The sequence below is a fragment of the Oncorhynchus clarkii genome, chromosome 1 (assembly GCF_045791955.1).
Source record: "Oncorhynchus clarkii lewisi isolate Uvic-CL-2024 chromosome 1, UVic_Ocla_1.0, whole genome shotgun sequence".
In the NCBI taxonomy this organism is placed as follows: Eukaryota; Metazoa; Chordata; class Actinopteri; order Salmoniformes; family Salmonidae; genus Oncorhynchus; species Oncorhynchus clarkii.
Window position 1 is genome coordinate 8,043,642 of NC_092147.1, and position 13,923 is coordinate 8,057,564.

The 13,923-nt window shown below is 46.1% G+C and overlaps 1 protein-coding gene across 1 annotated transcript in view; it reads right to left on the bottom strand.

Moving 5' to 3' along the window:
* Positions 1–13,923, bottom strand: part of LOC139418147 (E3 ubiquitin-protein ligase RNF13-like) — a 78,388-nt gene that overhangs the window by 38,057 nt on the left and 26,408 nt on the right. The window lies entirely within an intron of this gene.

A 13,923-nucleotide genomic window follows, 5' to 3' on the forward strand; every position in this document is an offset into this window, starting at 1 on the left:
ATGGAGGGACAATAGAACCATGAGTACCAGGCCAATGGGACCTGATGGAGGGACAATAGAGCCCTGAGTACCAGGCCATTAGGACCTGATGGAGGGACAATAGAGCCCTGAGTACCAGGCCAATGGGACATAAGAGAAGATTACCGTGATTCTCAACAGTCACATGGTATTTTACTGTGGTCATGACTCATGACTGCCAGTAATACGGTCACCGTAACAGACCTCTAGACTGGACCATCTGTGTGGCAGAGCTAGACTCTCTAGCATCCTGATGCGTTGGTGACAGAGTGGGGTGCAATGTGAGCTTTCAGGCTTCTGCAGTTCTGCTCAGTATCAGCATGGATGTGTTTGAATGTATGTCTCACAAAGCAACTGGGGGTCAACCAAGGAATGTTTATTGGTGGTCACTGGTCTGTGTCAGTCACCAAGGAAACGTGTTAGCTACCTCTCATGTGCAAACATTCAGGTAAAGTGAGGATTGTTGACGATACATGACAAATTCACACAATAATTGTTATTTTTTTTCAGAGCTTTTCATCCCATTTCCAGTTTGACTGTAGAACATTCTAAGTCGGGTTACCCTTAAAAGGTAGACTCAAGAGAAATGACGTGGCTACGAGCAGCACCGCAGAAATCGAGATGAGGGAGATATGCAAAGACTTCGCTCTACCAGTCACACACAGTATCTGCACATGCGCGCATGGGTTCACTTCACGCTGTTAAGAGCGTGGTAGGTACGGGACAAAAACAGCGGGGAAGTTGAGCCTCACGCTTTAAACGCTCTTAGTTGCGGAAATTGACCCCACGACCTACTGCGCCTACGTCATGTCGCCGAGTCTAGCTTTAATGACAATTTGATTGAGATATGGTTTACTAGATAGTGCTAAATACAAAGTTCTGTTAATTAAGCTAATTTCATTACCTGTTCTGCCTCAGTGCTCTACGTTCTCCCTCATATGAAAATACACAAGTCAATGTCAGAAAGGGATTTTTTTTTAATTAAAAAGAGGGAACACTAGCAATTAAATTCTCAAATGTAGACTCTTATGACTTAATTAGCATGTGGCTACAAAACAGTATCCTATGTGAACGTGGTTATGTCATGGTAAAAAAAAAAACACTAACCAGGAACCAAACAATGTGAAAGGTGAACTTAAGAGCAGGGAGAAGTGATCTCGTATCCGTTTTAAATGGCGAAGAATAAATCAAATGAATTTGCAGTGGTGGTAGTGTGTGCGTGACACCATGTCCAGTACGGGACAGCTGGGTAATGTGGGAGGCAGGAGTTAAGAGGAAGATCATTGGTCATGGGATAGAGCTGTTTAAAATGGAACCATCTGGAGATCCATGACTAACTAGTACAGCACTGTAAACCTGTGGACTGCCTGATAGATAGTCTATGGGCAGAAGCATAGAGAGCAGAGAGGTGGACAAACTGTACTGCAACTGTCAACACTTGGAGTAATTACTTGTTACTTTTATTTCTTATTCGTATTTATTTTAATTTTTTTAAACTGCATTGTTGTTTAGGGGCTCGTAAGTAAGCATTTCACTGTAAGGTCTACATCGTGGTGAATTTACTAAGATATCTATGTGTACATGTTGTATTTGGCGCAGGTGACTAATACAATTAGATTTGAAAGTGTATGGGCAGGACAGGAAGTGGAGAAAGCTGTATAGTAAAATCAAAATACTCTCAAGAGTGAAGTAAATAAAGAATATGAAATGTTTAAGTACTGTATTACTCTAACGATGAAACCATTTCGCAAACACTGGGTTTCGTAGCCTTGTTTGTGATGACAGAGACAGTTGATAGCGTCAGTAATCACTGACGCGTCAATGTGTGTGTTGCTGCATTGTCAGCCAGCACTGCAGAATCAGGGTCACTGTGGTGCAGCCAACAACCAACGTCTCCTGGCCTGGAGTTGTCAGCCTCTCCTCTCCTGGCCAACTGAGGCACTCACCGTTCTCCCTCCCTCTACTGTTTATACAGTAGCTGCACATCAGTTCCCCCCCTACTCTCCTCTCTAGGCTTGATTCACACTCCTTGATCTCTCTCCCTCCGTCTCTCCCTTTCTCTCTTGTCCTTCTCTTGTTCTCCCCCCTTTCCCTGCATCAACTTCTCTCCCCTCCCCTTCTCTCTATCTTGCTCTTGGAAAGAATCTGCTGCAAAGTGGGGCTGTTTCAAGGTTCAGACTTCTGATTAGATAAGAGCTATTGAAACTGCAGGGAGGGGCTTTGCAACTGATAATGCTGCACAGCTGCACTATAGCACTGAAACCCTGTGTGTGTGTGTGTGTGTGTGTGTGTGTGCGCCACTCCCTGGAGATGAGATCACCAGGCCACATGTCATTAAGGTCAGGGGAGCAGAGCAGCACGGACTGTGTTGATACAACAACAGCACAGAGACATAACAACAGGAGATAAGCCACATCCTGACCCAGACAAGTCATACACATAGGACACACCCTGACCCAGACGAGTCATACACACCCTGACCCAGACGAGTCATACACACACTGACCCAGACGAGTAATACACATAGGACACATCCTGACCCAGACGAGTCATAGACATAGGACACACCCTGACCCAGACGAGTCATACACACCCTGACCCAGACGAGTCATACACATAGGACACACCCTGACCCAGACGAGTAATACACACCCTGACCCAGACGAGTCATACACATCCTGACCCAGACGAGTCATACACATAGGACACATCCTGACCCAGACGAGTCATACACACCCTGACCCAGACGAGTCATACACATAGGACACATCCTGACCCAGACGAGTCATACACATAGGACACACCCTGACCCAGACGAGTCATAGACATAGGACACACCCTGACCCAGACGAGTCATACACATAGGACACACCCTGACCCAGACGAGTCATACACATAGGACACACCCTGACCCAGACGAGTCATACACACCCTGACCCTGACGAGTCATACATATAGGACACATCCTGACCCAGATGAGTCATACACATAGGACACACCCTGACCCAGACGAGTCATACACATAGGACACCTCCTGACCCAGACGAGTCATACACACCCTGACCCTGACGAGTCATACATATAGGACACATCCTGACCCAGACGAGTCATACACATAGGACACCTCCTGACCCAGACGAGTCATACACACCCTGACCCTGACGAGTCATACATATAGGACACATCCTGACCCAGACGAGTCATACACATAGGACACACCCTGACCCAGACGAGTCATACACATAGGACACATCCTGACCCAGACGAGTCATACACACCCTGACCCAGACGAGTCACACACCCTGACCCAGACGAGTCATACACACCCTGACCCAGACGAGTCATACACATCCTGACCCAGACGAGTCATACACATCCTGACCCAGACAAGTCATACACATAGGACACCTCCTGACCCAGACGAGTCATACACATAGGACACCTCCTGACCCAGACGAGTCATACACATAGGACACCTCCTGACCCAGACGAGTCATACACATAGGACACACCTTGACCCAGACGAGTCATACACATAGGACACACCCTGACCCAGACGAGTCATACACACCCTGACCCAGACGAGTCATACACACCCTGACCCAGACGAGTCATACACACCCTGACCCAGACGAGTCATACACACCCTGACCCAGACGAGTCATACACACCCTGACCCAGACGAGTCATACACATCCTGACCCAGACGAGTCATACACATAGGACACCTCCTGACCCAGACGAGTCATACACATAGGACACCTCCTGACCCAGACGAGTCATACACACCCTGACCCAGACGAGTCATAGACATAGGACACACGCTGACCCAGACGAGTCATTGACATAGGACACACCCTGACCCAGACGAGTCATACACACCCTGAGCCAGACGAGTCATAGACATAGGACACACCCTGACCCAGACGAGTCATAGACATAGGACACCTCCTGACCCAGACGAGTCATGCACATAGGACACACCCTGACCCAGACGAGTCATACACATAGGATTAGGGATATATTGGTGAACATATTCGAATTGGATGACATTAGCTAAAAAATGCCAACATCGGTATCGGCCGATGTGCAGTTACATTCAGGATCTGATTGAATCCAGGCTGTATCACAACCACCCGTGATTGGATGTACCATAGGGTGGCGCACAATTGGCCCAGCGTCGTCCAGGTTTGGCTTGGTCTAGGCCGTCATTTTAAATAAGAATTTGTTCTTAACTGGCTTGCCTAGTTAAATAAAGGGTCAATAAATCAAATGTAAAAATGTAGTTTAACAAGTGGATTATTTTCAGTCGTCATTGCTTAATAACCTCTGTTTACTACTCTGAACACGTGTGTCTTAATAAATCCATGGGATTTTGTTTCACTGAATCTCAGTCTGTACATTTGGGTAATAAGTGGAGGTGGTTTTACTGATATATTTGTTTGCTCATCGATCACAGCTCAGAAACATTCAACAATATGGGTCTAGGTCTATTATTTTTGCTCGAAGGCAACTCCAAAATCCTGCGGATGTTGTGAAATATGAACATGAGACTCGCATGCTTTTGAAAATATAAGATTGCTGTTGTTTTCTAAATCAGTATCATCATCTGGGGTAGGTGTAGGTGTGTCTTGTCTGGGGTAGGTGTAGGTGTGTCTTGTCTGGGGTAGGTGTAGGTGTGTCTAGGTCTGTCTGTCTTGTCTGGGGTAGGTGTAGGTGTGTCTAGGTCTGTCTGTCTTGTCTGGGGTAGGTGTAGGTGTGTCTAGGTCTGTCTGGGGTAGGTGTAGGTGTGTCTTGTCTGGGGTAGGTGTAGGTGTGTCTTGTCTGGGGTAGGTGTAGGTGTGTCTAGGTCTGTCTGTCTTGTCTGGGGTAGGTGTAGGTGTGTCTAGGTCTGTCTTGTCTGGGGTTGGTGTAGGTGTGTCTAGGTCTGTCTTGTCTGGGGTTGGTGTAGGTGTGTCTAGGTCTGTCTTGTCTGGGGTAGGTGTGTCTAGGTCTGTCTTGTCTGGGGTTGGTGTAGGTGTGTCTAGGTCTGTCTTGTCTGGGGTTGGTGTAGGTGTGTCTAGGTCTGTCTTGTCTGGGGTAGGTGTGTCTAGGTCTGTCTTGTCTGGGGTAGGTGTAGGTCTTGTCTGTTTAATTAACAAAATAAATTAACAAATAAATTAACAAAATAAATGAACTATCGATTTCATTCATTTGGATGTAACAAACAAAAAAATGCAATGTTTCTTAGGACCTGCCTAAACTAATCAATTATGGATTACTTTCTATGGTGTATATTGACAAGATACAAATCTGACGTTCTGCCCCTGAGCAAGGCAGTTAACCCACTGTTCCCCTGAGCAAGGCAGTTAACCCACTGTTCCCCTAATCAAGGCAGTTAAACCACTGTTCCCCTGAGCAAGGCAGTTAACCCACTGTTCCCCTGAACAAGGCAGTTAAACCACTGTTCCCCTGAGCAAGGCAGTTAACCCACTGTTCCCCTGAACAAGGCAGTTAACCCACTGTTCCCCTGAACAAGGCAGTTAACCCACTGTTCACCTGAGCAAGGCAGTTAACCCACTGTTCCCCTGAACAAGGCAGTTAACCCACTGTTCCCCTGAACAAGGCAGTTAACCCACTGTTCACCTGAGCAAGGCAGTTAACCCACTGTTCACCTGAGCAAGGCAGTTAACCCACTGTTCCCCTGAACAAGGCAGTTAACCCACTGTTCCCTTGAACAAGGCAGTTAACCCACTGTTCCCCTGAACAAGGCAGTTAACCCACTGTTCCACTGAACAAGGCAGTTATCCCACTGTTCCCCTGAACAAGGCAGTTAACCCACTGTTCCCCTGAACAAGGCAGTTAACCCACTGTTCACCTGAGCAAGGCAGTTAACCCACTGTTCCCCTGAACAAGGCAGTTAACCCACTGTTCCCCTGAACAAGGCAGTTAACCCACTGTTCACCTGAGCAAGGCAGTTAACCCACTGTTCCCCTGAACAAGGCAGTTAACCCACTGTTCACCTGAGCAAGGCAGTTAACCCACTGTTCACCTGAGCAAGGCAGTTAACCCACTGTTCCCCTGAACAAGGCAGTTAACCCACTGTTCCCCTGAACAAGGCAGTTAACCCACTGTTCCCCTGAACAAGGCAGTTAACCCACTGTTCCCCTGAACAAGGAAGTTAACCCACTGTTCACCTGAGCAAGGAAGTTAACCCACTGTTCCCCTGAACAAGGCAGTTAACCCACTGTTCCCCTGAACAAGGCAGTTAACCCACTGTTCCCCTGAACAAGGCAGTTAACCCACTGTTCCCCTGAACAAGGCAGTTAACCCACTGTTCCCCTGAACAAGGCAGTTAACCCACTGTTCCCCTGAACAAGGAAGTTAACCCACTGTTCACCTGAGCAAGGAAGTTAACCCACTGTTCCCCGCGCGCCGAAGACGTGGATGTCGATTAAGGCAGCCCCCCCGCACCTCTCTGATTCAGAGGGGTTGGGTTAAATGCAGAAGACACTTTTCAGTTGAATGTGTTCAGTTGTAAAGTTTCCTTTCAATTGATTTATTACAATAGATGCCCACCCACATCACAAGAATGTGATAAAAAATGGGCCCGTATTGTCATATAAACATTACCCAATTTGTTTTACAGACAAAATACCATAAATCCTAAGTGAAAGCAGTGATAGTCATAAGTTCAGTGACAGAACCTCAGCAGGGTTGGGCTGGTTGGTGCTTGGATGGGAGGTCACCTGGGAACACCAGGTGCTGAATGCTGAGGTCAATAACTACAAGACCGTACTGTAAGTCAGGAATTATAAACAAAACTTGTCACTTTTATATGTTTATGGCAAAAACAAAATATAAGTTTGTCGTTTCCATTTGCTTTGGCAATGTAAAAGTATGTTTTTTTGGTTCGTTGGCAAGTTTTTTTGGGGGAGGGGGGGTTGTTCGGGCATTTTGTTCCGGAGGCGAGCCAAAGTTTTCAGCCGAAGTCTACGCCCCTTCGTCTGTGATTGGTCAACAGTAGGGATTAATTCAAAAGAGGGACCACTCACTTTCATGCACATTTTTTAAAATGAGAAATACTACACCTAACGTCTTAGATGTAAAATCGCGACTAAGATCTCTTCGGGGGGGGAAAAAAAATCTAAATTAATAACAGATTTCTTGAGTTATCTTATATTAATTCTGACTTTTGAGGAAGTGTATACCGGCTACGGCGTCTCAAAATGGACAAACAGTACTATTGCCGCTTTTTTCTCAAGAAAATGTATTGTAAGGGAGTATGCGAGCACACTCATTTGGTTCGGCTAGCCGAGTTCGGATAGGCGCCAGCCGAACTGAAGCATTTTTTTACGCCTTGCCTTCACACTGTATGACAGAGCATGTGCGTTACACAACACGGCCATTTTGTCCCTCTATATTAAGAGTGCATTTCGTGGTGAGAGGGGCGGGAAGAGGGTTGATTCACCGGCTTTCCGCTTTCTGTCCCAGGCGAAGCTTGGTAAGGAGGGGGGGGCCTCTTTACACACAGGCGGACACGGAAGGGGGGGGGGGGGGGGGGGGGGGGGTGTAGAGAAAGTGGGGCGGTGTGGTGTAGTGTAGTGTCGGGTTTCCTTCCCCCACAGCTGGGGTCAAATGGGTCACCAACCAGCCCCCACCCCTTCATCTCCCCTCATTTCAGAGGCCCAGCATGCAGGAAGTGCTAACCTTGCACCCCTCCCTCTTCATTCCCACTTCTCCTTTAGCTGTGAGCCCTCCAAAATGAATCTACCCCAGGAGGCTCCTGTTCTAAAACATTCAGGTCAATGTTAGGCCAATATCACACAGGGTAGTGGATGATGTGTGTATCATTTCAATATCAGCTGATTTTATCTTTCATTAAATCAGACTGACCAAACGAACCTACCCTTCATACACAGATAATTACATTTTAACTTTGCAATATCATATTTACTGTTTTTTTATTTTTTTATTTATTTATATTTATTGGGGGGAAAATAAGGGTGTTATTGTTAGGTGATTTTGACCAATCAGCAGGCTTCAGTTGTAAACAGAATTAAGCAAAAGATAATACTGATTTTATAGGGCCCTACAACTGTAGCCTGCTGATTGGTCAAAATCAGTTAACACCCTTATTTCCCCCCAATAAATATAAATATTTTTTATTTTTTTAAACAGTAAATATGATATTGCAAAGTTAAAATGTAATTATCTGTGTATGAAGGGTAGGTTAGTTTGGTCAGTCTGATTTAATGGAAGATAAAATCACCTGATATTGAAATGATACACACATCATCCACTACCCTGTAGTTTTTCTGGGGTTTTTCCCCATTAGTTTCTACTCTCAAAATCACACTTTGGGGTTGCCCTTGAAATACAATTGTGCAGCTAGCAAGAAACCGTTGTGTTTGACTGCTGTGTTTTTGTACTGTCAGCGTAGGTCTACAGTGTAGCCTACATGTGAAGGCAGAGTTCGATAGAAAATAAATGCAACTCATCATCATATCATTCTGCCTGGTAGGCCTACTTTGCAGTCATCATTTAAATTGGGAAGACTTTGAACCAAACAAACATTTGTAATAACTGGTTTGTATACACATTGTTGCCTTAGGTAACAGTTACTGGTAGATCTAACAACCTAACCTACCGATGTCGCTCTTCTGTGAGCTGATCCGTGCGACAACCAGCTGAGAGCTGCTCGACAGATGATTCCTCTCCAACTAGGCTGTGTGTGCGGCACGCGGGCGCTAAATAATCTACATAGTGAACTAACATTAATTATATATCCTAGATTGAAAATAGCAGACCACTGATGTGGATGGTGCACTGGCCCAGTGGGTCTCCAAAAACCTCCCTGGCTATCGGTTAGCCCTGTATGACTAAAAGTACTACTGGAGTACTGGAATCCTCCTCTCACTTCCTACCATCTGTGTGATTCTGTCTCCTGTCACTTCCTACCATCTCTGTGTGATTCTGTCTCCTGTCACTTCCTACCATCTCTGTGTGATTCTGTCACCTCTCACTTCCTACCATCTGTGTGATTCTGTCACCTCTCACTTCCTACCATCTCTGTGTGATTCCGTCTCCTCTCACTTCCTACCATCTGTGTGTGATTCCGTCTCCTCTCACTTCCTACCATCTGTGTGTGATTCCGTCTCCTCTCACTTCCTACCAGCTCTGTGTGATTATCTCCTCACTTCCTACCATCTGTGTTATTCTGTCTCCTCTCATGACCTACCATCTCTGTGTGATTCTGTCTCCTCTCATGACCTACCATCTCTGTGTGATTCTGTCTCCTCTCATCCTCTCTATACTCCTGCTCTGATGTCACAGACACAATAAAACTGTGTTCTCTCCCTCTGTTGTGAGGAACTGTGTGTCCTTGTGCACGACTGTGTGTTTCACCTTCATCCTCAGCATTGTTCATTTGAAGCATGTATCATATGTTTTCATCTGAGAGTAGACAGACAGTCTATGATGCTAACAGCTCAAATGATCAAAATCAGAGCTTTTCATTCCGCCCCTCGCTCTCTCCTCACGTATCACCTCCCCCACCCTCCCTATTACCTCCTTTTCTCCTTTTCTTCTCACACACCCCTCTCTCTCTCTCTCTCAACGGTTCAGAGCGCCGTGCAAACATTTAAAAAACGTCTCCTTTGTTGCAGAGAAGAAAATTAGGCCTACTATGCTGCTACACTAAAGTCTTTGTGGATTTTCCATTTATTAAAAAAGGGTTTTAACTCAGTTTAGTAGGTCTAAACTGTCCTGAAATAACCAAGTCTCTGTCTCTCTTTGGTTGGAGCTCGATTGCGTCGAAACATTGGCGTAAGGTAAATGTCTCTTTTCCATCTGCTCGGCCAGCTAGCTGTCTGAATCGTGTCTCCAGCTCACCTAGCTACTCACTGGATCCTATGATCACTCGGCTACACATGCCTCTCCCTAAATGTCAATATGCCTTGTCTACTACTCTCTCCCGCTCGCCTAGCGTAGTAGTGACTACCGAACGGCTCCCTGACTCACCTATTGCTGCTCATTGGAACCTCTGATCACTCGCCTACACAGCTGTTGCCTGCTGGACTGTTCACTAACACCTCATTTTGTTTATCTGTCGGCCCCAGCGTTGAACTCAGGTCCTGTGTGTACCTAACTGACCCTCTCTGCCCATTCATCGACATTTACCCGTTGTTGTCTTAGCGCTCCCGATCAACACCTGTGATTGCTTTATGCTTCTCCCTAATGTCAATATGCCTTGTCTACTACTCTTTTGGTGAGTACTTATTATCTTATTTCACTGCAAAGCCTCCAGCCCTCCTCAACATGACTTAGCTAGACCTTTTGCCACCCCCCACACATGCGGTGACCTCACCTGGCTTAAATAGTGCGTCCAGAGATGCAACCTCTCTCATCGTCACTCAATGCCTAGGTAAACCTCCACTGTACTCACATCCTACCATACCCTTGTCTGTGCATTATGTCCTGAATCAATTCTACCATTCTACCACGCGCAGAAATCTGATCCTTTTATTCTCTGTTCCCAACGCACTAGACGACCAGTTCTTATAGCCTTTAGCCATACCCTTATCCTACTCCGTTCCTCTGGTGATGTAAAGGTTAATCCAGGCCCTGCAGCCCCCAGCTCCACTCCCATTCCCCAGACGCTCTCATTTGTTGACTTCTGTAACTGTAAAAGCCTTGGTTTCATGCATGTTAACATCAGAAGCCTCCTCTCTTAAGTTTGTTTTAGTCACTGCTTTAGCACACCCCACCAACCTTGATGTCCTAACAGTGTCTGAATCCTGGCATAGGAAGGCCACAAAATATCCTGAAATTTACATCCCTAACTATAACATTTTCCGACAAGATAGAACTGCCAAAGGGGGTGGAGTCAGCCTGCAGAGTTCTGTATTACTGTCCAGGTCTGTGCCCAAACAATTCGAGCTTCAACTTCTAAAAATCCACCTTTCCAGAAATAAGTATCTCACAGTTGCCACTTGTTATATACCCCCCTCTGCCCCCAGCTGTGCCCTGGACACCATATGTTAATTGATTGCCCCCCGTCTATCTTCAGCGTTTCTACTGTTAGGTGACCTAAACTGGGACATGCTTAACACCCCGGTCATCCTACAATCTAAGCTAGATGCCCTCAACCTCACACAAATGATCAAGGAACCTACCAGGTACAACCCTAAATCCGTAACCATGGGCACCCTCTTAGATATCATCCGGACCAACTTGCCCTCTAAATACACCTCTGCTGTTTTCAACCAGGATCTCAGCGATCACTGCCTCATTGCCTGCATGAGTAATGGGTCTGCGGTCAAACGACCACCCCTCATCACTGTCAAATGCTCCCTAAAACAGATATAGCCTTTGGTTCACCTCAGACTTGACTGCCCTTGACCAGCACAAAAACATCCTGTGGCATTCTGCATTAGCATCGAATAGCCCCCGTGATATGCAGGGAAGTCAGGAACCAATATACTCAGTCAGTTAGGAAGGCTAAGGCTAGCTTTTTCAAACAGAAATGTGCATCCTGTAGCACTAATTCCAAAAGGTTTTGGGACACTGCAAAGTCCATGGAGAATAAGAGCACCTCCTCCCAGCTGCCCACTGCACTGAGGCTAGGAAACTCTGTCACCACCGATAAATCTACAATAATCGATAATTTCAATAAGCATTTTTCTACGGCTGGCCATGCTTTCCACCTGGCTACCCCTACCAACATCTCAGCACCCCCTGCAGCAACTTTCCCAAGCACCCCCCCGCGTCTCCTTCACCCAAATCCAGACAGCTGATGTTCTGAAAGAGCTGCAAAATCTGGATCTCTACAAATCAGCTGAGATAGACAATCTTGACCCTCTCTTTCTAAAATGATCAGCTGAAATTGTTGCAACCCCTATTACTAGCCTATTCAACCTCTCTTTCGTATCGTCTGAGATCCCCCCTTTTCAAAGGGGGAGACACTCTAGACCCAAATTGTTTTAGACCTATATCCACCCTGCCCTGCCTTTCTAAAATCTTTGAAAGCCAAGTTAACAAACAGATTACCGACCATTTCAAATCCCACCGTACCTTCTCCGCTATGCAATCTGGTTTCTAAGCTGTTCATGGGTGCACCTCAGCCACGCCCAAGGTCCTAAACGATATCATAACCGCCATCAAAAAAAAGAGTACTGTGCAGCCGTCTTCATCGACCGGCTTTCAACTCTGTCAATGACCACATTCTTATCGGCAGACTCAATAGCCTTGGATTCTCAAATGACTGCCTCGTCTGGTTCACAAACTACTTCTCAGACAGAGTTCACTGAGAAGTAGTTCAGTGTGTCAAATCGGAGGGCCTGTTGCCCGGACCTCTGGCAGTCTATATGGGGGTGCCACAGGGTTCAATTCTCGGGCCGACTCTTTTCTCTGTATACATCATTGATGTCGCTCTTGCTGCTGATGATTCTCTGATCCACCTCTACGCAGACGACACCATTCTGAATACATCTGGCCCTTCTTTGGACACTGTGCTAACAAACCTTCAAACGAGCATCGACGCCATACAACACTCCTTCCGTGGCCTCCAACTGCTTTTAAATGCTAGTAAAACTAAGTGCATGCTCTTCAACCGATTGCTTCCCGCACCCTCCCGCCCATCCAGCATCACTACTCTGGACGGTTCTGAATTAGAATATGTGGACAACTACAAATACCTAGGTGTCTGGTTAGACTGTAAACTCTCCTTCCAGACTCACATTAAACATCTCCAATCCAAAATTAAAACTAGAATCGGCTTCCTATTTCACAACAAAGCATCCTTCCCTCATGCTGCTAAACGGACCATCCTACCAATCCTTGACTTCAGCGATGTCATTTACAAAATAGCCTTCAACACTCCACTCAGAAAACTGGATGTAGTCTATCACAGTGCCATCCGTTTAGTCACCAAAGCCCCATATACTACCCACCACTGCAACCTGTATGCTCTCGTTGGCTGGCCCTCACTACATATTCGTTGCCAAACCCACTGGCTCCAGGTCATCTGTAAGTCTTTGCTAGGTAACGCCCCGCCTTATCTCAGCTCAATGGTCACCATAGCAACGCCCACTCGTCGCACGCTCTCCAGCAGGTATATTTCACTGGTCATCCCCAAAGCCAACACTTCCTTTGGCCGCCTTTCCTTCCAGTTCTCTGCTACCAATGACTGGAACGAATTGCAAAAATCACTGAAGCTGGAGTCTTATATCTCCCTCTCTAACTTTAAGCATCAGCTGTCAGAGCAGCTTACCGATCACTGTACCTGTACACAGCCCATCTGTAAATAGCACACCCAACTACCTCATCCCCATATTATTACATACCCTCTTGCTCTTTTGCACCCCAGTATCTCTACTTGCACATCATCATCTGCACATCTATCACTCCAGTATTAATACTAAATTGTAATTATTTTGCCACTATCACCTATTTAATGCCTACCTCCCTACATTTGCACGCACTGTACATAGATTTTTCTATTGTGTTATTGACTGTACATTTGTTTATGTGTAACTCTGTGTTGTTTTTGAGGCACTGCTTTGCTTTATCTTGACCAGGTCGCAGTTATAGGGCACCAAGTTAATGGAACACGAGAGAAGCAGGGGAGGAGCGGAGGGAGGGAGGGATGGATGGGTTCAGTGCCAGAACAGGAAGTCCTGACTGGGCAAAAGCCATTTCCTGTGTACTGTGCTGCATGTAAGAGGGGCTCGAGGTAGAAGTTGTGCCTTAGGATCAGCTTTCCCAATCCCATCAGGAGGTAAAAGAGGAAACTGACTCTGGATCAGTGCTAAGTGGTAACTTCATCGTAGACCATAAGGGGGCCTTGATGTAGAATTACAACACATATCTAGGATCAAATTATCCCCAATCATAACATTAACCATTAAGGGGAGGCTAAAATAT